Genomic DNA, 24595 nt, shown 5'->3' with positions numbered 1-24595 from the left:
AGTTTCTGAACAAGGAAGGGCCAAATCAAAGACTGGGATCTTTCACCCTTAAAAAAAGTTGTCATAGAGATAAATGCAAAACAACGTTGGAAATAATGACAGTCATGAAAAAGGTAAACAGGAAGTTTTATCCATCATTTCTCATATGCTAAGCACTAGGACTTCATTTCAAAAGTGTCAGAATCTGGGAGGCCATAGGGGAAGAAGCTGTGACATGTACTTGTCCAGTTCTCACTCTCCTTCCCCAAGCAGCGGTTGCTGGGTGCAGCAGCATCATGGATTGTGACTTTAACCTGACCCAATTAATCCTTAGAAGATGTGGCCCTTCACCAAAAACCACCACAATGTGCTAGTCCAAGAGGAATGGTCCAGCAGCTGGCTGGCAGGTGGTAGTCCCTGCCCCACACCACCTTCTGGGGAGGTAGTAATCTCACTGGAATATCTGTGAGTTAAAACATAATGTGAACATTATGAAGCACTCTGACAAGTCAGGGGTAGACACAATGAAAACTCCCTCTGTATGGGATAATCTTGAATATATTTGCTGAAAAAACATACAGGTTCATCAGGCAGGGGGCTAAAGGAAGAGTACAGGAGTGAACTCTTGCCATGTTGTGAAACGTTTTCTGTGTAGCTATCAGTAAGTGAGAAATATAAATTTCTGTACAGGAAGGTGGGACACCAGTCCTTATGGTCTTCTTAGGTTTAAGCTCTGTGCTTTTTCATGGTCTGTGAACGGCATGACAGATTGCATTACGTTACACACTGGAACGACCTAATTTCTCTATTTTCTACCATGATGTGATCTAATGGGCCCCCCAGCAAGAACGCTGCTGGTGACTTGTCACTCATGCTTGCTGCCTGACAATGTCACAAAACACTGGATTCCTGTTATGTATCCAGAACTATTGCATTATAATATTAAATCTATTAAATGTCAAGGCATAAGAGATGTGGCTTTCTATACTATAAACAAAACACTCAATACTGGCAAGCTTCCAACACTGAGAAAGGATAGGAAATAGGATAGAATGGGAAATAATTCTCTTTTCTTTCTTCTCCATTTCTATATATTCCTCCTCTGTCACAGTTACGGTAACACATTAACCTCTTCACCTTGCAGAATACATCCATCACAGCTATGCTGAGAAATATGAAGAAATATACAGATACTTCAGCCATAAGTAATGGAAACAAACCTAATGGGAAGGACATCAGACTCCATACAGCCGTGTTTTAGCCAATCTTTATTAGAAAACTGGGTTAAACCCAGCCCAGGCAGACAGGTTATTCCACAGCTACTTGCTGCAGACTTCTTTGTCATTATCTGCTACTGACACAATCCGGACAGGACGGTCAAACCATAGCTATTATACACACTGAGAAGACCTGGATTTAAAAAGCTTAATGCAGAAAAACTTACACCTGCTTTTGCACTTAGGTGAGTGACCCAAAACAGATGTGTCTGCAAACACATCTGAAAACTGCCTAAGAACACACTGTCTCACAAAAATCTTAGTGATTTCTTGCTGGCCTGAAATTTTCAAGAGAAGAATCTTTTTCCAAGACATTTTATTCACTTTAGTTTCTAAAGTGAAGCTTTAATATCACTTTAGTTTCATCTGAGAAACATGTGGGCAGCCAGAAAGAAAACCAAAGGGAAAAGAAAAAGCAAAGAAAAAGGAAAAATGGTAATTTCCAACCAAACATATACATCAAATATTTTGTCTACTCTGAATTGAGTTGATAATACTCGAAGAATTAAGTGGCCAGGTTTTGTTACCCTCAAGATAAACTGCTTCCCCCGTTCTTAGTTTGCCTCCAGAAAGTAACACCGTCAACAAGGGAAACAGAAGTCAAACTGTGGAAACAAGGGAGATTTCAATTGTTGTAAGTAATTGTAAGTGATGACCCAGCATCTGTGGAATTGGGAGCATCAGGACTGTAAATCCACATAAAGCTGAACGTTATGAATGGAAGCTGTCTAGTCTTTCCCAGCCTCCCATCTATTCCTGTTCTCACATTCAGATATGCTGCACTCAGAGCAATTCATCCTCTCCCAGCTTTGCTCTCTGCAAACAGCTGCTCGGGCTGTCCACAGTGACAGGTCATTAGCAGGCAGTTATTTTTTTCTGGACTGAGTGCACAGAAGTGGCAGTGCTATAAAAGCTTCCCTGCAGAGCTCCATGAACTGATCTGGGAAGAGCTCTTTCCCAATTTGCTGTGCTTCCTATTAGCAAAAATTGTCTTGAAAGCTCTGTGTCTTGTTGCTCACCTGCAACAGTCCTCTTTGATCATGTCCCAGGATTTTCAAAAAACTCAGTCATCAGCATCAGTTGCAAAGCTATTGCTATTCTAGTGCTGATCTTGTCACCATCACCCTCACATACAATATTCAGTTTAGCTGATGTGACTGAAGCCTACTGTGCCTTCACAAGTGGTACAATAATTTCAATTAAAGGTGTGAAGCCAATTCTCTTACAGAAATAAGCTTTACCTGTAAGAGTACTGCTCTAATTCTGTGGTTGTGTATCCAGCAGGAGAGGATACAACTTCACTGCCTGGTCCCATCCATTTATTGCAAGGAGATGTGGTTTTAATCCTGAACATCAGTGTTAATTTGCTACTTAATTCATACAATGCTTCCCATCATTCTGCGAATTGATCTCCAAAGATATCCCCTTCCATTTCAGCTGAGGAGCATCTCTGCACTTCTGAGAGATTTTTCTTTGGAAGTTTATGGCTAAGATCCTCTACTTTCCTATTCTAAAGAAGTACTGGCAAACTTGATATTTAATATTTTCATCAAATCCTTTCAAACCTGCCAACTTTTTCTTCTACGTCCCCTACTCCATAATTCCTGCTACTGAATTATTAGTGTCTCTCTAGCAGCTTCTTTATTCTAAGCAGTCAGGTTCTCTACCTCCTGCATTTGTACAGTGATTACACTGAGCCAGTCTTGTGACATACCAAGATTATAATTTTGACAGCAATTACAAGACCACAAGACCTGAACTGTCACAGAGCCGACTGGAGTACCAGAGGAGGAAGGAGTAGATTACAACAGAGAAAGGGAAGTTCGACTTATTTTTTTCCACTACCAAATAGTTTTTCTGGATTTCCACAGATTTTCTTTAAATGCTGCACTGCTGCCCAAGACCCCAGACAGGAAGAGCTGCCTTACAGCTCCTGTGTTGCCAGCTGCTCTGAGCACATGCAGCCAAAACAAGCCTGCTGTGTTCTATAGTGTTCCATGTCAGAGTTTCCAGTTTAGGCCCATGAACTGGGTTTCAAGGATGGCTGTTGGGACCAAAGAAGATCCAGCTCACTGTCAAGGAGGTCTCTGTTCACGACACAGCAGTTTGTACTTTTCACTTGGAAACCTGGATGAATCTGCAGGCCCAAAGAAGGCTGGAGGCCACAGAACAAGACAAACAGAATACATTCCTCGTAACAGCACATTTTCCAAGCCTGTCCTACATTTATCTCATCTAAGAGCAAAAAAGGGCCCAGTTACTCAGGGCAAAAGACCACAGATTCTGTAGTCTGACCTCTGCTCTGTAGCCTTCTACCAGCAGGACTAGTTTCTGATCTTCCTCACTATGGAGGGAGGTCTAAGAAAACTTTATTCTCCTTGCTGGTCTCTTGGGAGCCAAAACTTTCTTCTCTTTGCTGGTCTCTTTCAGAGACTCTTAAGTGTTAATCAGTTGATCTCCATCATCATCTGTGAACTATACTAAGTTACAACAGCAGCAAATTTGGCACATCTCACTATATAATACTAATTATATATTAGTGTTCTAACAGTGTTCTAATCTTAAACCACAGAAGCACTGCTACTGATGAAAAAAAGAACTTCTTCCCAGACTTTACAATTTATTACCATCCCTTCTGGACACTAACAAGTACCAAAGTAAGTCCTAGAACTGGGACTTAGTTTCAATGGTACCCTGTGCATCCCCAAAAGATAAACATGACAAGAACACAGGACTCGGAAGTCTCGGCTATTATGATGATGGCTAATTTTGAAATAACAGTTAAAATTTGAGCTACAAATAAGCTGAGCAGGGGATATCAAGCCAAATCAATGTGGGTTGCATGAGCTGCTGATTTTCTTCTTTGCTGCATGTAAAGACAGCAGATGGAGAAAAGAAGGGAGAGAAAGAAAAAGAGACTCTTCTTCAGTGGTTTGAATCCAGTGCTGGAGTGTTCAACAAAACACTCCTTTCCAGGATTTAAATTTTCCTTTGATGAGCACCTTTTGACACAGTGGGATTTGCAAAGCTTCCATTTGAAGCTAGAGAAGAGTAATCTCACTCTTTCTTTCTTCCCCCTCCCTGCACTACACCCCTCTAATCATGATTAATATATCTAAACATGCCTGATTAAGGCAGACAGATGATGGGCCACTAATCTGGACTGATCAGGGCTCTGGAGCTGCCAAAGTGAACCTGCTGTCTCTCTATCAGACAGAGCAATAAGGGGTCGGTAATGCAGCCCCATTAACTGCTTCCTACAGAATGAATTTTCCCTGACTGCTCCTTGAGAGCAGACACTTGAGGAATGCTGCCTGATGGGAAGTTGCTTTGAATCTTTTCTTTTAGCACAACTGTTGAGCAGCTCCTTCTCAAGCCCTCCAGACAAACAACTAAAGCATGAAAAATGTAGCCACTTCCTTCTATGCTACTTTCTTTTAAATCTCCTCATACCTTATCTTGCTAACTGCCTCTCAATTTTTCTCATCTTTTCTTGGTAAACTTCAGCACTGACTGATATATGGTGCACTGCAAATGTGTGGCTATCAGAAAACCAACCCTCTTCAGAAAAACCAACCCTGTTCCCACCAACCCTGCTCCCACTGTGCCTGTGTGTAAGCAAGGGATCCACTTCTGTGTACAGGTGGAGCTTGCACTTCATGAATTCATAAAATTCAGGGCTGCAACAGACCACTATGATCAACACACCATATCAATATACCAATGAACTGCCTGTGTGCAACCTATTTGCACTAATGTTGCGGGTTCATTGAAGGATAAATGGATTTAGGGCAGAAAAAGAGCAAAATGCACACCTCTGAATTTGTTCAGGTATCTATGCACATGTTCATACACCTGCTTTTATGTGGGTGCGGCCCTTTAAAATCTTCATCATCTGAGATCTACTTCCAGTAAAAGACTGCAGTCAAGAGGGATCAAGTGGGCATCAGGCCATGCCTGGGCTCTGGGAAATCCTGTGACTACTTATCCTAAAACTGGTCTTTGGTATAATTTCAAGTGCCTTCAGAGCTTCTCTGAATCACACAAGCTGTGACCAGCTCTGGGGAATTCTGCTGGCTGCAAGTCAGACGGAGAATTATATTTCTCAAATCGATCATAGAAGAGACTGGGATGAAGAGTGATGATGTATTTCACACATTTATGCTATCAGGGAGGACTTTTCAAAAGTCACTTCCAAAGCAAAAGAGTAAAAACAGAAACAAGAATCTGACACTATGAGATCTGATTAAAAACAACCAACCAACAGGCAATAAAACCCACCTACAATTAGATACAGATATTCCAAGGTGCTTTCCTTGTATTTGGGTTTCAAAATATGGGAAAGAATACTCAAGATTTAAATATTTCTAACTGTGACTGTCAGAGAGAGAATTCCAGAAAACATAGTTTCCAGCATGCTGATCTGTAAATCTGAGCTCTTGCCCTGTAACTAAGAGCTGAGGAATTCTGGTCTTCATGCAGGTCTGCATATGAATACACACTGGATGTGCACATGAATGTTAAATTCCCTTTGTCCAGGAGCAATCAAGCGCTTTGCAATGTGAAATGGAAATCTAGGGAAAAACCTGTAAATATTTGTGCTAAAATAGGAGCAAGTTCACCTTATGTCATTGGCTCATTTCCACAGCATTTATGAAACTCCTTTTTTTCTATGTGAAAGATGGAAGATGCAAAAGATATAATGTCTTTATTTCTGGGCATAGCACAGCCTAGAGAATTCATTACATTAAGGCATTAATCCAATCTAGTAAAAATAGTTTTTAATCTTATATTGGACTCTGCATTGGAGCAATACATTTGAGTGGGATATGGGAACTAAATGCTATGAAAATCTGCTAGTATATACAGATGGGTACAAAATATGTGTTTCCAATCACCTATTGCATGTTTCTTTGATAAGACCAGCTGATAAAAAAATGTGTAAAATGGGAAGAAGAGCAAGATCAGAGATTAAACTGCGGGGTTTTGGGGGTTTTTTTTTTTGGTTGGGTTTTTTTTTTCCCCCTCGTGTGTGTGTGTAAGATTGGTCCTGCCACCACAGATAACTGTGCAAAATCTGGAACTCTCGTACTAAAATTAAATAGTGTGATTCTATTGCAACAGATATGATTTGCACAAAGGTAAAGCTACAGTTAGGTCAGTAAGAAAAAGTAAAGGTTCTTTGTCCTTTTAAACATAAACCCATTTTTGAACAAAATACAAAATTTCATCTGACTGCAAAATTTGTGGGGTGAAGTTTGCTTTGCCTCTTTTCCTTTGTATATTTTTCCTCTCCTCTTGTACTTTTATGAAAGAATGAAATACGAAAGTTTAGTTCAACATACATTTAGCTATGACATTGTACATACAAACACAGGGAATCTAACTGCTTGGTTTTCATGGTCCTCTTATCCTGGACATGTTGCACATAATTGCAGCTCAGCCACCTTTGTTCTGAGAAGAATTGACAAACTGATACGCATACAAAGCCTCCCATTTAGGTAAGGGCAGAGAAACTGAAATGCTGCTGGTGGAATCTGTGTTGTGGTATAATGAGCACAGTTGTGATATCTTCACTGCATAATAGCCCCACTTGCAAATTTACCTTTGGAGCTTCTTTGTTGTCTTAACTATATTTTTTCTGCTTAATAGGTCTTCACAGCTCAACTTCCATTTAAACACAGAACCTCTTTTGCAAGGTGTGAGTGCTACAAAACCTTTCTATAAATTAAGGCCATTTGCATCTGCATTAGGGAATGATTCTGAAAGGGTTTTAAAAGAAATAAATTACAATAATTCATACATATAAAGATGCAACTGCAACAGCCAATCCAACTTTTCTTCTCATTATAAGATGTGTGAATGCCAGCTTGTTACTATTCCTGGGGTTTCTCTGCACAGTGATTGTACCATTTTAAGTAGAAGTGTGGAACATATTTCATGTTTGTCAATGCATTTTGTAGTTCACTTGGATTATTATACCTTTGAAATTAAAGTGCAGTGGCAGTTTCTGAATGATTTAACATGTAGACATTTTTTACTCTGAATTAGGTACAACTAATTGTTGTTTATCTTAATCCAAAACTAAATGATATCAGATTGGAAGGGGTTCTTATTATCTGGAATAAAAATGGGTCATACCATAATGTAAGAATATTGGTTACTGAACTAACATTTAGACTGAAACTTAATTAAGCACAGAAAGTTCTTTATAGGAAGATCAAGTGTGACATCCTACATTTCCCCTTCCCACAGCACACTGTCATGGCAAGGAGGTTCATTGGAACCTCTCTGCATAACCCTTGTACATCCTGCAAAAATAATCATGGTCCCAGTCCTTCAGTGAGCAAGTAATCAATTGCTGCTCTGCAGCAGGGAGCCACACAGCCTTCAGACTACTCAATAGACTGCATGTGGCAAAGAGGGAACACTGTGCAAAGGGTGTGAATGAGTCATTCGACATTTCAGGTTGACTGAAGTCATTCTGCTACATTTATTTCCAATCTTGATGTGCTATCCACATTTGCATATTAAGCAGGATGGGAAGAAAGATTTAAATTTTTTGCTACAACACATGCATGGAACACAGCAGACTGCACGTGTGTGAGAATGAGAGATTACATGCATGCTTGGGTGAACACAGCACCGTATGAAGTGCCTCTTCTACCTTCATACAGGAGCAGGCATTCTACTTGCAAGCCTGAACACATCTCAGCAAACATTATACTTGAGCCTGTGTTATCTCTAGGGAGCTGAATATAAAGGAAAGATGTTCATTGGCAGTATGCCTGAAGAGAGGAAGGGAGGTCCCATGAGCATACTTCAGGTGATGTGTGTTTTGTTTTCTTTGGCAAATACAAATCGGAACGAGCTGGTCTGTGTACACTTGAAGGGTAGGTGTGTGAGCTGTGTGCATGTGGGTGACAAGGAGCGCCCAAGAGCACGAGCAGGTGTCAGCAGAAGCTGGAATTTATACATTTGTCAAACATCATTAGCAGTAAACCACCTACTTAAAGATTTCCATGGAAAGAATACGTGGCAGCCTCTCAAAGTATTCCAGTGTAGATGCCCCCCCACTATTCTGCAAGTTATTGATAGCACACTCAATTAACCTTGGGGACAGAACACAGAATGGACATTGTCTCTCTCAGTTTTAGTCATTTTTGCTCAGTGACACAGTTTGCATACAAACCACTGAGGAGCAGTAGTTAAATCTCCAAGTAAAAATGCTTTAATGAAAACAAAAGTGCGCATTCCTGACGGTTGGATTCGTATTAAGCCTTGTAAGCTTCATTATCTGAAAGCCTAAACATTGGGCCAAGTCATTGCAGATTATGTCCCATTAAGTAGCGAGTGCAATTCTAGTTCAAAAAGTTTAGAGAAAATGTACTCTTTGATTTGTTTGGCTGGCAATTGCAGGCATATTATAGCAATTCCAATTTACCCACTGTGCTTGTATTGGCTTTCTACAGAAGATAAAATGGAATGAGATGAAAATCCAATTTTTATTAGTAAGTCCACTTCAAGGCACACTTCTTGAGGAAAAGGTCTAGTAACTACTGGAACTTGTGATGCAATTAGGGGAGACTCCACACCAAAGGCCTTTGTAAAACCCATGAGGGTCTTGAGCAGCAGTGGGACCTCCAGATGTGCTGAGGATATCATAGCTTAGGTAATCTGGACGGAGGCACAACATGATCTACAACAGCTACAAGGCAGTTCACAGATCCCCTGAGAACGGGCTTTGGTCCTACCAGCTCCCTTAAGCATAAGAATATGTTTATTTTACCTGGATTTTTTTCTAAGACTGAGAAACAAATGTGTACGTATTTAAAGAAGCCAGGTGTTACATTCAACATCACATTATGGTCTATGAGGGGAGGAAAATAAGTTATTCTTCCACGACACAATAAAACATCATGCACAGTTGTTCCTACAAGACATGCTCCAGAACACACTCTGCTGATATCATTGCTGTCATCTAAGGATCATCTCATGAGGAAGAGTTGGAAAAAAAAATTTAAAAAAAAATCAGGGAATTGATATCTTATTTGTTGAACTCTCTTGGACTACTGTGGGACTACTTATTGTGTTACATCTTTTCTCCTTAGCCTTTCACTGTCTTTCCTACCCACATGGCAAATCACTTGGAGCAAATGGCATTTTTCCATACAGTGCTCCATAACAAAAAACAGTGGGTCAGAGCTGTCTATAGAATCCTACAATAAGTAGATTAAAAGGAATTTGTGGCAATCCTGCAGTTCAAGCCCCTGCCCACAGCAGGGTTAATTTTGAAATCACACAAAATGAGAACGTAACCTCATCTTTCTACAGTGACTACTCTAATGAAACACAAGTCTCATTCAGGCAATGATATAAATCATACACTTGCCTAGATTAAAGACATGGAAATCATTTAGGTAGAAGACGTGCATTAAATTATTTGAGATTTCCTTTCAATATGCACTCATAAGATGATACTGACTGCAGTGTTAGACTCCAATTATAAAGGGCATATTATCTAAACACACACTAAAATGAGGCTATCATTACAATCACTATTTCCTGAACTCTGTGTGCTGAAGACCCTCATTACATAGTTTCAAAAATCTGATTATTTCCTGAGATGGAACTCAGGAAATAAAGCAGAAGAAGAAAAAAGGGGAAAATTCCAAACTGGAAAAAACAGTTATTTAACTCGGCACAGTGGAAAACACTACATGTCATGTAGCTCATACAGCCTTCAAGAAGGTGTTCCTCTTCTAAATACTTAGAAAGTCTGCAGAAGAAGGTTTTGAGAGCCAGAAACTGTAGGAACTGTGCAGCTCTTGTCCTTCAAGATGCATTTTGATCATGGCAAGGCTTTTCTCACAGGCTGTGCAGTGAGAAAACTGCCAGTGGCAGGAATTACTCGTCATGAGACTTAAACAAGGCCTGTGCACTGCTACATGGAGATTTAACCAAGGAAAACAGGGATTAATGTGATTACTTCCACAATGAATGAGTTGAATTTCTTCCAAATTGAAAACATCTAAAAACTTTATCAACACTGCAATTCTGCTTCCATACAAAAAAAATCAAAACCCTGTTATGCTCACCGCACTTCCATTTTCTGCTCTGCTTTCTATCAGTTGCTTGTATCTACTTCACTTGCATTCAGATTTAAGGACTACAATGTTCAGATTCATTACTACTGCATATCTTGCTATATTTGATTAGAGTAGGCTGTCTCTTTTGCCTTGACAGATAAGCCTTGTCTTTTAGTTTAGCTGTACAAAAACGATTATACTTTATAAAGTGATCATCTTTGTAAAAGAAGCTAATCCACAATCATCCACACAGCATTTACTGAATTTTGGACTACTGTTTTCTTATTTGCTCTGTCTGATGGTGGTTGGACTTTGCTCATCTCTGCAGCTTAGAAAGGAAAGCGGTGGATGTTCAGCCCTTCTGAAGCTTGAGTCAGTGAAGCATCCAAGATTGCCGAGCAGAAGATGATGCATTCAAAACCACTTCCTAAAAATACCATGCCAGTATTTACATTGAAAAGGAGAATAACATTTCAAAAGAACATTCTGCTCAAAAGTTAAAAACCATTTCAAGCAAAAAAGTTAAACATACAAACAAAACTGTTCAAAACAGCCGTAATTCATTAGGAAAATAACCACTGCTCATTCCAAGAGATTCCCAATGCATTTCACAAATCATGAGTTATATTCAGACTCACTTTGTGTATCTGGTATCCTGATAGACTGCATTGGGGTGGGGATGCAGCAGTACTAGACACAGACCACTGCTGTAGAGCTTCTCCCTGGTGTGTTTTAAAGAATTACAGCTGTTCCATTGCCTTTGCTTGCTAAAACTACCCAGCACTTTAATGAAGAAGCCCTATTATGAGCTCTGGTGTTTTTTCCTGCAGCCTTACTGAAAATAACACTTCTCTGGACATGCCTGGTATGGGTTAGCTGAACTGGTAAGTCTGAATGTCAAAATATGAAGACTGTGTCCTTTGACCCCAGCTTTACCCTGGAGGACACCTCTAGTTTGGTGGCTGCTTTCCCTGACTCTGTTTATCCCTTCACCTAACAATAAAATCCATCCTCCAATGCTTTTCAGCAGTGCACAGCAGGTGAAGAGCAGAAGCAACAACTGCCCAATTAAAATTGAAATGTCAGATATGCAGAAGGCAAACTGTAATCAAACTGACCTGCCTGGGTTATCAGGGCAAGATGCCTTTAGGCTTATGCAATTAACTGAAGGATAATTGATGACCACAGGCAATCAACCTACAGATGCAGGTCTCGTGTGCAAGAAATGTGCTTAGGCACATCATTCAGTATTGACTCAGAGAAAAGAGCTTGACTCTGTTTGAGTCAAGTACCTCCTAAAGCACTGAGGTTTTTCTTAGAAATCTCCCCAAAATTACCAGCTGAAATCATAAAGTGCTTAGAAGACTCAAAGCAGTGGCTACAAGTGTGGTACCATTCCCAGTGTCTCTGTATGGTGTGCAAGGAATGGTAAAATCTGTTTAGCTAGTGGTGGAGGCGAAAGGATCCTTCAGTTGATGACTTATTACAGTGAGACAAAATAAAAGCAGATGTAGGGAGCTTTAAGACACTACCAAAGAAAAAGAAATCAAATCAGAAAAAGGATTTTTTTTTTTCTGAAGTATTGAAACAACCATCCTGGGATAACACTGGGAGAGCTCCCCATCCAAACAAGCCCTTCATCTTTCCTCCCTTCTATTTTCACTCTTCCCTCACCCCTCTCTTTAGAAAGGGCTTGCTGAGACTGGGTTTTCTTCTGCTATGACTTTGCCTGCATCTCAAGAACTGATGTGTTTAGTTGGTTTTCTGTTTTCTTTTTTACATCAAGACAACCACTGATTATTAAATTGCCAATGAAATTATTACTGAGCTGGTACAGGTACACCTGCAAGGAAGCATTTCTCATTGGCCACAGCTAGCAACAATGCCATGAAATCACCTGTGCCTTTTCTTCCCTGAGAGTCCATATGGGGCAATAAACCTGGAGTAAACCACTTGACTATTAAACACTGCTTATTTTTTGCAATGAAGGTATAATTTCTAGGAGTACCGAGTCTCCAACATCCACGGTGTCTGAAAGTCAGTTGAAGCTTTTCTGTAAGAGAACTAATTAATAATAAAACTCAGGATGCTTAAACAACTGACCCTCAAAAGCCCTGGATATTTAAGAAAGTATTTTTAAACCCATTTCACAGTTGCAGTTATTAATGAATTATTAATTTCTACAGACATCATCTTGTGCTTGCTTCAACCTTGTTTGCTCCAGTGACTTCAACAGTCAAGGGAAACAGTCAGAATAATGTTGAAAACTAGTTAGAAAACAAAAATAAATTAATTAGTGTGTTCTATGGCGGTACTAGTCATGTCTGTGTACCTTCAGCTGACCTGAGCTTTGAACTTAAAATTCAGATTCAGTGGTTTTGCTATGTATGAGAAACACAGCATACATTAAGAATTACAGCATTAATTGTATGGGCACATAATGAATTTCCTGATATGTTACATGTGAATCTATTAATTAATTTACTAAGTAAAATTATTCTTAAATATGGGTTCTTTAAGAAACTTGACACTCTGGGTTTGATCTTTAATTTTTTTTATGGCCACAATAATGGAATAATTAATCCAAATTTTTATTCTGCTTAAAGATCACAAAAATCTTGTATAGACAATATGTGAAGATTTTTTTCCAAGTTTTTTTACCTTTACAATACTTTTAATTAAAAAATTTCCCTTCATAGAAGACTTGGAATTTGATTTACTCCATCTGATGATGCTACAAATAGAGCTTTCGAGACACCTGCCCACAGTTAGAATGGTCCTTTCAAAATGTTCATCACTTCACACCAGGCTTCTTAGTAGACAGTAGAACTTGCACCAGTTCTCAGCAGGAGCAGTTGGCTTCACTTCTGCTGGAAACAGAGTGAAGCAGCTGCTGCTTGCAATGAGGAAACTCCGTGAGCAGCAGCGTCAGCCCCACTGAGAGCTGCCTTGCTGTGATGTTGTGGGAAGGGAAAAATATTTTCTTGAAGATCATTTAAAGCTAATCCGACAACACAATCAGAGATTTTCATTACTGAATGGGCTTGTTACAGCCAATGGAGAAGAGAGCATTAAACCTTTTAGGCTCATGGTACAGGTGTCATTACTTGGGGTACAGGACACAGCAGTATATGCTATGTCAAACCAGTAGGCAAAAGATGCAAGTGCTGCACATGGCCTCTGCTGAAGGTAATAACATGATTATGACACCACTGATGTAATTTATTGCAATGTAATATTGCCTGTCAATCATTCCCTTCTACTGAGAATGTAGCAGTATTTGATGGCTTCAATGAATTAAGATTCATCTTCTGTCTAAGATGGGAAAGTATTTACAGATGAGACTCAGTTATCTTTGAGAGTTGAGGAAATTGGGAGGTTTTTTATGTTTTGATAGATTTAATCTCAGAGATCTGTTACACTATTAGAATTATCAAGAAAGCGCAGTCCAAGCAGTGTAATGACAATACAGCTCGAAACTTGATAATACCACTTGAAACTGTAAACTACACTCCCTGACAAAATTAGAAAGCATTTCTTCCATCCCCATGTGGAGCTGTGCGTGCCTGGTTCATAGAGGGTTCAGTCACCTTTCTCAGAATCAATATTTTTGACCACTACTAGAGAAGAGTAGTGGATGTGACAGACCAACAGTCTGATGTGGTACAGCGAGTGCCATGTACAAACAGTGAGAGAGAAGCCTCCAGTGTCCTGGCTTTAGACACTCTGCACTTAGCATGAAAAACAATTACCAGAGCCTGATTATGCACAGGGACAATTTCAGAACTTGGTCCATATCCTAAGATAATCCCTGTTTGGATTGCAAGTGCTTCTGACCTAGAAACATGATGTTATTTATGTAACTAGATTTTTAAAATAAAAAAGGAATGTCAGAGTTCCAAGGGTTTAAGTTTGTGCTCTGTGAGTTACCGGCAGATTTTTCATGATGAGATAAGATAAAACAACTGGGGAACTGGAAAGACTAGAGAATGTAAGGTATATAATGCCTCGGGAGGGAAAAGTGGCATGTTATTAGTACTGTACACTGCTCCAAAAAGATAAAGCCGTTTATAAAAAAAGACTGAGTTGGGGAGAGAGAGGAAGGATGGATCTTAGAATTCAAAGACAGGTAAAAAAGAATTTCATCATGTGTTAGCACATGATGTTCATTTAGGCATTCAACTAATTTTCTTTTACCTCATAATATTTTACAGTACTGACCTCTGATTTTAGTGCCAGGATAATGTGTCCATTCTTAGCAAGCTTATTCCTCAAAGAGTAGTCCCTTCTGCTTAGATATTATTTAAAAGGTACTTTAGCATGGTTCTCCAATTAGCAGAACAACTTAAAAAAAAAAGCTACAGGAAAAATTCAGACCATTCCAAAACATCTTTATTTAAATTCTCATCTATCTGAAATCCTTTTAGAAATAATAGACAGCAACTATGCTTCAGAGAGAGCATTCTGGACAAAAGTCAAAAGAAAAGAAAGACACCCTTCCTTTCCACCAGAATACCCAGTGGGGTAAGTTCAACATCCCTAGGACAGTAGCAATCAAGCATCAGAAGCATTTGAGTACAGTATCAGCCCCCTAGAAGGGCTGTACCATGGGAATTAGTTTGTATCTTGAACCGTGAAATTTATAGTACACACATTTGTTAGCTTAGCTGATGTCTCTACCAATTCTACTCTTGTTTGTCTAAGTCTCTTTCCCTTCCATCCCTTTAAAAAAGCAGTCATTTGAAATCACATTTAAAATCAAACAATCACTATAAAATGCAGAAACAAGTCACCCTTGTTTAGTGGTGAAAAAAGAAGAGTAGGAATCAATTTTCCAAGTCCAGGTCAGTTAAAGATTTTCTGTGCATTCCTGGGCAAGTCACTTCACCTCTCTGAACTGTAGGACACATTTAAAAATTTCAGTGAAGCTGTACATAGAGATATTTCAATGGAATGGGGTACTGCCTTCTCAGGGCAGCAGGGTTTTTTGCAGATTGTCAAGTTAGGCTGGTACAGCTTTAGTGCTTCTGTCATCTCAATGTCATCACACTCATGTACGTGGGCCAGATTATAAAGTGAAAGAATTCACACTCACCTGTCTTAATGGCTGAGTAAAACACCCATTAATAGGCAAAAATGTGTGCAGACATTAAGATGAAAGGCTTGTGCAGGAAAGACAAAGTTACTGATGGTAATATACTTCCATTCCTGCTGGCTATTACTGATGGTAATATACAAAGAATGGTGGAAAGCTAAGCTAAGAAGATGCCGAGGACTCCTTCAAGGGAGCTACAAAATAAAGATTTTTGAAAGATATCGAGGGACTTTCGCATAACATTTGTGCTGACTGGGATATGGCTGGCAGTCAACCCTGAGCTTTAAATGAAGTGTGTTGCTATCATTATACTGAGCATACATGTGGCACTTTGGGACATGGCTTAGCAGTGAACATGGCAGTGCTAGGTTAACAGCCAGACTCGATTTCAGGAGGCTTCTCCGATCTTGATGACTCTATGATTCTATGTAGCTCTTTGAGGAACTAATAAAAGACAGAATTGCTACATTCTTCTTAGACCAAAACCAGACTCTGGAGATGAGGAAGAAAGGTAGAAGAAATCAGGGCCTAATTTAGATTTATAAAACTCCACGCAATCTAAAATGAGCCCCAAAGGCCCAGGCATATCAACTGTTGGTAGCAATACTTCCTTACTTGTCAAACATGTGGTGTTTTGTCAGCCACAGTGGGTAGGTTCTTCTAACTGATACCAGCGACTGAACTTGCCAGTGAGTGTATTTTATGGTGTGTGTATACGTATATATACATATATATACACACGTATAAATAAATACATGTAAAAATATGTATATATCTATACACACACACACATCCATATATACATTACAGCTCCACTAAGAGCAGAATTTCAAGTGAAAACAATGTTAAGGGAAGAAACATAGGGAAGAGAATGAAGATAATTTTCATTGTATCAGACAATAAAAATAAACCAAAAGAGACTGCCTACAGCAGTAGTTCCAGAACTGTGGCTTAATAGCAACCTCTTGCCTGCCAAACTTTCAGATATTGCTTGTGGCTAAGGAGAGCTGCTGTCAAGCTGCAATTTGATTGGGAAGGCAAAGTGTAACATGGGGCAGGGGACATCACAACTGCACTACTGGCCCTTGAATCAGCAAAAACAGAGGGCATTGCTCTATGGTTGCAAAAGTCAGTGTAATCATCAGGGGAAAAAAAAGAATTTCCACGTAACCAGGTAAAGGAAGATGAAGTTTGAAGAGGAAAGTGATGTCTCTTGCTAGAATAATGGCTATAACTTACAGAAACCAGAAAAGCTTACAGCCTTGCTCTACCTTATGCAAACTAAAGTGAGAAGGCGTAGGAGATCAGGACAAACAGCCTGCTCGAGCAGCAGAGCCCCCTTTTTCTGAAAGTTGCCTGTTTTGCCCAGGCAGATCCGTCAGTCTTAACAATTTTAGGAGATGTGTGCAGAAGGGTGTGGTAGACATGAAAGTAATTCCAAAATCTAGACAGCAAAACTAAGCTAAATTTAGCTGTGTGCATTTCACAGTGCATATCCATCCATCTCCAGGTTATTCTGCTTTCCTGATAAGAAAGGGAATGACAGTGCTTGTTTGTGCCTAATCTCTTCTTTGTGGGATTGCCAAGTTCAAATGCAAGAATGAAATAGAAATAAATGTCACAAAATAGGAAAGCAAAGGGAATTGCTTCACTGCAAGAGCAATGTATTTGTTCACTGCTAAGGAAACAGGTTTCCTTCCTATCTGTTCCACAATTCATTTAGCCATCACATGATAGCCAGAAGTTTTGTCCTCTTCAGAAACCTAGCGGCAGAGGCTAAAGCATGAGTTTGTCTCTTTTCCACTTTCAAGTGGATGACTGGCACTGCTGGCTGCATCATCTGGGGTCTTCCATGCCAAAACTGGTAGGTAACTCTTTACCGGTAGGTAACTCTTTACTGGTAGGTAACTCTTTTTCATCCCAAGGCCCAGTTCCTCCTGCCATGCCCGTTTACTAAAAGCTCAATTATCATTAAACCTTTCTTCACTGGACAATTATAAATGTGACAGGCTCTCCTGCTGCTGCTGAAGAGAGCTTAGATTACTGTTTTTTCCAAGAAAATATTGTACTGATAGGATGCTACTAAATCATGTCTTGGAGACTGATGTCCTTTTGCTCCTACAAGCAAAGGACATGTACTATGGTCTTTCATGTGTTTCATGTATATTTGTGTGCATAAAGTATTATGAACTTTATGCACACAAATATACATGAAACACATGAAAGACCTTGCCATGCAGCTCTATAGCACTCCAGTCTAAAGATGTGTCTCATAACAATATTGCCTGTTATGCTTACAATGCATCAAAAAAGCTTTACAACAACATTTAAAAACAAGTGAGGAAAAATTATGCCCATCTGACCCCTTCAGAAACCACATTTCACAGAAGACATAACAGGTCAGGAAAAACAGCTTACTTGAGCAGCAAAGCCCTGGTTTTGAGCAAAAGGAGGGTCAACAATGCCAAATCTCCAGGTGCCTAAAGCATTTTTCTTTCTAGGCATCTTGCCCCTTTCAGTATGATCACAATGGGTGTCTCGGAGACACAATAGCCTGATCTCTGCTAGAGCAACCCTAAATTTTTCCCAACCAGGGAAAACTGATTATTTCTTTGCCTTGTGCTTGTGACTAGTAAAAAAAAATAAAAAAATCCTATTCATTATTTTCTTTGCTCTGTTCCAATAAATATGCTCCTCCTGAGCACAGTCCCGATACCCCACTGACAAAAAGAAAAACCTGATGCACCTGCAGTGGAAAAGAAAACACATTGAATCCCAAGCCTTGCAGATAAGCCCTTACTTGTTTAACTCTGTAGAAAATGCAATGCTAATTTAGCCAATGCATGTACCCGTAAAACCTCACAGCAAAAGAAGCAAGCCCCCAAGCAGATCTGTACCTTTGTGGCAGGTAGTTACACTCTGGTCTTTCAGGATCTGTGGTGGGAAAAACCAGTGTGGGAATGGCACGAGTCTCATAACAACCTGTCTTCAGCACAAATGCTTAGCAAGGACCAAAGTCTGTGGAGCCATTCGGGACACACAAATCTTCAGCCCAGCATCTCAGCCTCTCCCTCATGAAGTGCAGCCAATCAAGCTGGTAGAGTGCAAACCACAAACCACACAGGAACTCACAGTCACAGCAGCTTATTGAGCTGGGTATGGGACTCAGCTTAGTGTGGTTTTACTGTCTTACTGTGAGGGAAACTGCATTGAGAGCAGTTCCTCTGAATGCTACAGCTGTGCTGGGGCACCTCACAACTTGCTCAGTGTTCAGTTATTTAATATATCTGTCTGGAAAGCACTGGCCCCTTCAGATATTAGTAGTGATCCATCCCCAAGAGCAAGCCATCGCAAGTATCCAAAAATGCCCCCTCCTCTCTGGGGGGACAGCAGTGGCCATAGGCCATCAGCACATGAATTCATGGAGCACCTCTGGTGCCACACACCCCTGTGACGTGACAGGTTCCATGGGTGTGTGTGCACAGTGCTCCTGTGAGCTTGGAGTCCATGAGCAAATGCAGGCGAACGCAAAGATCATCTGTGCCTGTGTAGGCACAGCCCGAGAGGGAGTAGATGTGAGAGAGAAACCAGGATGCCACCAGATTCTGCAATAAGTGTGAACCAGGGGGCTGTCTTCAAGCTGTGAGAAAAAGAGCTATAAAAATGTGATTCTTACAAGAACACAGAAAAAACACATTTGCTGATTTAGTTGTTGCATCAGTTTGGTTGCTACCAAGAGTGTATTGGGGTGGCCTCTGAATGGCAGTTTCCCTCCCATCTTTTCTTCTCTGCTCTCTGAGCTCCAGTCCCTCCTCCTGAAGGCAGCCTAAGGGCTGCCAGGGGTCAGCGGGGCCCCAGGGGAGAAGGACCATTGGTGGCTGGAAAAATGATTGCTACTGGAGAGCAGAAATCTGCCTTTGGAAGTGCCAGCCCCTGCCCTGGCCTCCCTGGTGTGCTGTCTGCAGTCATTAACATGAGGCATTTCAGAGGAAACAAAAAGGAGTTGACATCAAGTGAAATTTCCCCCTGCAGCCACCAGTCGAGGACCTCTTAAAATCACAGCCTAAAAACATCATCTAAATTCTGCTGGGTAGCTGTAAGCCATGAAAGGGCCATTTGCTGCAGCTGAAATAGATTCATAAATTACTGAGTTCCTGAGCCAGTGAGATCCACATGGCTCTGAGTTCCTGAAGCCACTTTTCTTTCTACCATTTCCTTGGATATGGTTCAGAGCCTGGCCAAATGGTCTGTGCTTTTCCCAGCCTGTTGCTCAAAAGCAGCACAAAAAAAAATACTTTAACACTTAATTACTGTTGACTTTGTAGAACAAGCAGCCAGGTTGCTGAGGTTCCATCTGTGTTCTTCAAAAGAGCACAGGTGTCACAAACTGAAACAGGCAAAAATTTATTGATAGTATTGAAATATCTAGTATTGAAAAAAGTATTCTTAATTATATCTTCAAAATGTTCAAAAAGTTACAGAGACCAATTAAGGTGTTTTGTAATTGCTATTAAATTACTCTTTTGCCATTTTTAATAGCTTAAGTACTTTCAATATGAAATGTTCTGATTTTCCAGCTAAAACCAGCTCTCTAGCTCACAATTTACTTTGATTTGAATAAAAAGGTAAAAACACATTAAATAATAAAAAATGCTTTTGGGCAAAGCACAACTTTCCATTTGGCTTAAGATAAAATATTCTTAGCTATTCAGCCAAAAATATTATTTGTTTTTCATTAGAGCTGTCAATCTTAGCAGCAAACTAAAACTCAGTTACATATGCACCATTGTAGCATTAGTCACGTGGAGCTGGCTCAAGAACAGAGGCACCAAATGCAACAATCCAATGCTGATGTCTTTTCTACTAGCACTAAGACTTATACAGTGTTCAGCTTCATTGATATGGCATGATGTGTCTGACATTAACTGACAAAAGCAAAAGGCTGGGAGTTAATGCATGGCTCTATCCAGGCTTCATGCTTTCATAGTCTCAGTAGCTTAATTTGAATATTACTTAAATGCAAATATCTACCAAATTTTATATTTCAGGGTGGGGTTTTTTGTTTGTTTGTTGGCTTGTTTTGGTTTTTTTTTTTTAATTTTCAGAGGCAGATCTTTTAGGCTAATAACTTCTTTTAATTATGATTCAACTATTTTTGTATATTGCCACCAAAACACTGATATTGTAATGCTATATCAGTTAGTATGTTCTTTTACATTTCTGAAATATTCCTGAGATCCTGAAGTGAGGAGGAGGAGGAGTATGCTGGCATTGTTCATGTTGTTCCTTTTGTATGTATATAGACCCTGAAGCTGTCACTCTTGCAGTTTTCACCATTTACTAAAAGCAAAGAAACAGGAGAAAGTGTGGCATACACATCAAAGTCCTAGACCTACAAAAGTCAAATCACCGGTGGACCCAGCCAAGGAAAACACAGGAACCAAGGTTTTTGAAAAAAAAAGATTCCATTGCAGGAGGATTAGCTAATCAACTTATAAAGCAAATAAAAATCAATGTATCCTGCCATATAACCAATGTCACAGTGCAACTCTAACAGAGAGAGAGGGGGGGGGAGAGAAACATACACAGGGAAAGAAGAATTTCATGATTGAAGTTTTTTAATAGCTTCCTTGAAACACATGATAAAATCAGATTCTCTCAGCAGGAGATAGACAGATAAAAATGGACTCCATTTGAAGTGCAAACAAGAAAAAGACAGGGAGTTATAAAGCATACAGCACCTTCCTCATAAACATCCCACTTTCTCTCTGTTCCAAGTGTTTGCAACTGTCTCTCCCTGCGGAATCTTAATTAAACCACTATATTTCCCATTTAAGTAATTTGAAAATGTGTAGTTTGATAAAAAGGTTAATTAGCTCTATTCTTTAGAAATGCGAAAAGGTACCATTTTGATCTTTTGCTTGAAATTTATGCCAATCCTTGCATTAAAATATCCCTTAATCTGGACTGTGGTAGGTAGCACACAAGAGAAACATGTTCATAAGGGGGAGCTGTGGGAAGGGGGCTCACATGGAAAACAAAATTTATTAGGAGTTGTAATGTTTTTACTTTTTGTTTTCACAAAGTACATCACCATTGTCTCCCTTCCTGAGGCTGGGTGTTTGTCAGGGCTTGAAATCAAATTGATGCATGATGAAAATGGACCTTCTCTGGTGACTCACCTGGGAATTGCACAGAAATCTACCCAGCCTTATGCTAACCAATAAAAGGAAGGGATGGGAACAGGAACATCTCTTAAAGCTGTGAAATAACAATTCACAAGCACCATTTAAATCATTTGGAGGCTGCATTCCCTTTTTATGCTACTGCTGCATTGACCAAAATGCATCTCCTATTGAGTATTGAGCTGGGAAAAGCTGATGGATCCAAGCCTATTGGTCTGCAAAAACTGCTGCTACCATTTAGCGGAGCAATTCTATGACAAATGGAAGCTCTTGCTGTAATTCCTTCACCTCTCTGCTCTTTTTTAGAGCCCTTCAACAATTCTGTAAATAGAAGGTTGCACTAGACTGACAAGAGACATTTCCTTCCCTCTCCTTAGTTGCAGATATTGTTCTTTTGCTGTAATGTAACTTTCACTGACTCTGACATTTGCATTTGGATCTTGTTATAGGTGTGATCAAAATGCTAACTACATTAGCACCATAAGTCTACTGAAGCAGTTGTTAAACAGTTGAAGGTGTTAGGATGTGTCTAAACAAACTTACTGGGCACTAAAATTATCCATTTATTCTTTTACTTGCTGGTGGTGCCCTCCGTACTTTTAATTGACTTTTCATAGTGGAACGCCTGAATATTGTGTTTTTAATCTGTAAATATCAAAGTACTAAATTATTATGGCATACCAAGAACCAAGTCACTTTCCTTCTAGCTTGGTATCAAACTGTAGTCTTGCCAAAAGGAGAAGAAGCTAGATATATTCTCTCTGCTTTCTCCTTGGGTCTGTTATGGTTGCTGTATTTTTGGTTAAGGACAGTTGAATGGGACCAAAAGGTTATTGCAGAAAGCAATATCCACTTCTCCTGTTCATTAATTTTGCTACCATGGAATCCTGATTTTGGCTTCCTTACACACATGAGAAATGGAGAATGAAATTATTTCTGCCTCTGCTTCTTTCTCCAGAATTTTAAGTAAATGATATCACAGAATTATAGACATCATGAGCATTCCTGCCAGCTCCCTTAGTGGGTCCCATTCAACACCACAGACTTGTGTGTGTCTAAGTGGTGTAGCAGGTCACTGACCATTTCCCCTTGGGTTTTGGGAACTTCATTCAGCTCTCTGTCCCTGTCTTCCAGCTCAGGGGTACGGATACTCCCTGAACAGCTGGTCTTGTTATTAAAGGATGAGAGAAAGAAGGCATCCAGTATCTCACCCTTTTCCTCATCCTTTGTCACTATGTTTCCCTCTACATCCAAAAAAGAATGAAGATTCTCCATGCCCCTCTTTTGTTGCTGATGTATTTATAAACATTTTGATTGTTTTTCATGGCAGCAGCCTGATTAAGTTCAAGTTGATCTTTGGCCCTTCTAATTTTCTTTCTGCATAACCTCACAACATTCTTGTAATCCTCCTGAGTTTACTGCCCCTTCTTCCGTGGATCATAAAATCTCCCTTTTTTTCTTGAGTTCCAGTCAAAGCTCTCTGTTCAGCCTGACCAATCTTTCCTCCTTTTTGGCATATCTTTCAGCAGATGGGGACAGCCTACTCCTGCAACTTCAAGGTTTTCTTCCTGAAGAATGTCTCCCAAGGGACTCCAAAAACTCATATTATTTCATGACTGCTGTGCCCAAGACAGCTTCCAACCATTGTATCACCCACCAGTCCTTCTCTGTTCACAAACACCAGACTGAGTGGATGCCTTCCCTAGTTGTCACCCTCACCAGCTGTGTCAGGAGTTATCTTCCACACACTCCAGGAACCTCCTGGACTGTTTCTTCCCTGCTGTGCTGCACTTACAGCAGACACCTGGTAAGTTAAAGTTCCCCACAAGAAAAAGGGCCAGCAATGATGAGACTTATCCCATTTGCCTACAGAATATTTTGTCTGCTCTTCACCCTGGTTGGGTGGCCTGTAACAGACTCTCACCTTATTGGCCTTCCCCCAGTTCCTACCCATAACCACTCAAGCCTATCTTCATCATCGTTAAACTCTAGATAGTGAAAACACTCCCTAACACACAGGGGTCCCCCACTGCCTCTCCTTCCTCACCTGTCCCTCCTGAAGAGTTTACAGACATCCACGGCAAGCACTCCAGTTGTGAGAGTCATCCCACCGTGTTTCTATGATGGCAGCTGTGTCACAGCCTTGCCCTTACTCAATGGCTTTCAGCTCCTGCTAAAAGTTTATTCCCCATGTTGCATGCATTGGTGTAGATGCACTTCAGCTGGGCTATTCGTCCTGCCACTTTTTTCAGGACAGAGGCCCTAATTCCTAATTAGAGTTGTTACATTTGCAGATGTGCATTGAGTTTTGTCATTTGGAGAATAAAATAAGCAACATGAGATGTGTCTGGCACCACTTACTGACTAAAACTAGATATAGCTGGAAAATAACTAGAAAAAGTGCAAAAACCTTTATAAAAAAATATCTAAAAAAAGTTAAAGTGAGAAAAGCAGCCACTAACAATTCTTGGGGCCTCCCAAGTTCGTTAACGTGGGAGATCACTGAACTAACAGACAGCACAGTTTCTCCTTCTGGATAATGGACACAGCTATGCCACTGGATGAATGGCTGCAGAAAGACCTGGAGGTTTGTGTTCCAGTGCCTCACATGGTTGGACTATTTTATAAATAATGCATCAGAGAAAGTCAGACACCAATATAAACAGGGCTTCTTCAACACTGAGATACTGCAAAAATTTCAATATATGGATAACACTGAAAAGAATCAAGGATTACTTGAGAAGACCTGTCAATTAAAATTAGTAAATTGGAGTTGATTATTTAAATAAATTGCTCAAGGAAAAAATAGCAAGTTAGGAAAAGCATAAGAATAAACAACTTTTCCATGTTGTTCTCAGAAAAAACTATTTAAGAATACTAACATCTTTACAAGTAAGAATGTAGGAAAAATGGCATCACTCTTGGTTTTAGGCTTACATATAAATGGAAGTAATTTTGAATATAAAGACA

General features: G+C 39.9%; 1 protein-coding gene across 2 annotated transcripts in view; it reads right to left on the bottom strand.

Moving 5' to 3' along the window:
- The window catches only part of GRAP2 (GRB2 related adaptor protein 2), a 101914-nt gene that overhangs the window by 23441 nt on the left and 53878 nt on the right, over positions 1–24595 (bottom strand). The window contains exon 1 of one of the 2 annotated variants that reach the window (XM_071422926.1): positions 18338–18477. The exons of the other annotated variant lie outside the window; for it this stretch is intronic. The gene's annotated coding sequence lies outside the window, so the exon portion shown is untranslated. Of the gene's footprint in view, positions 1–18337; positions 18478–24595 lie in introns of those variants that run through there. 2 annotated transcript variants of the gene reach the window in all.

Source organism: Agelaius tricolor, unplaced genomic scaffold (assembly GCF_023055355.1).
Source record: "Agelaius tricolor isolate 1412-34295 unplaced genomic scaffold, bAgeTri1.0.p SCAF_3, whole genome shotgun sequence".
NCBI lineage: Eukaryota > Metazoa > Chordata > Aves > Passeriformes > Icteridae > Agelaius > Agelaius tricolor.
This window is presented reverse-complemented; position numbering and strand designations above follow the sequence as displayed.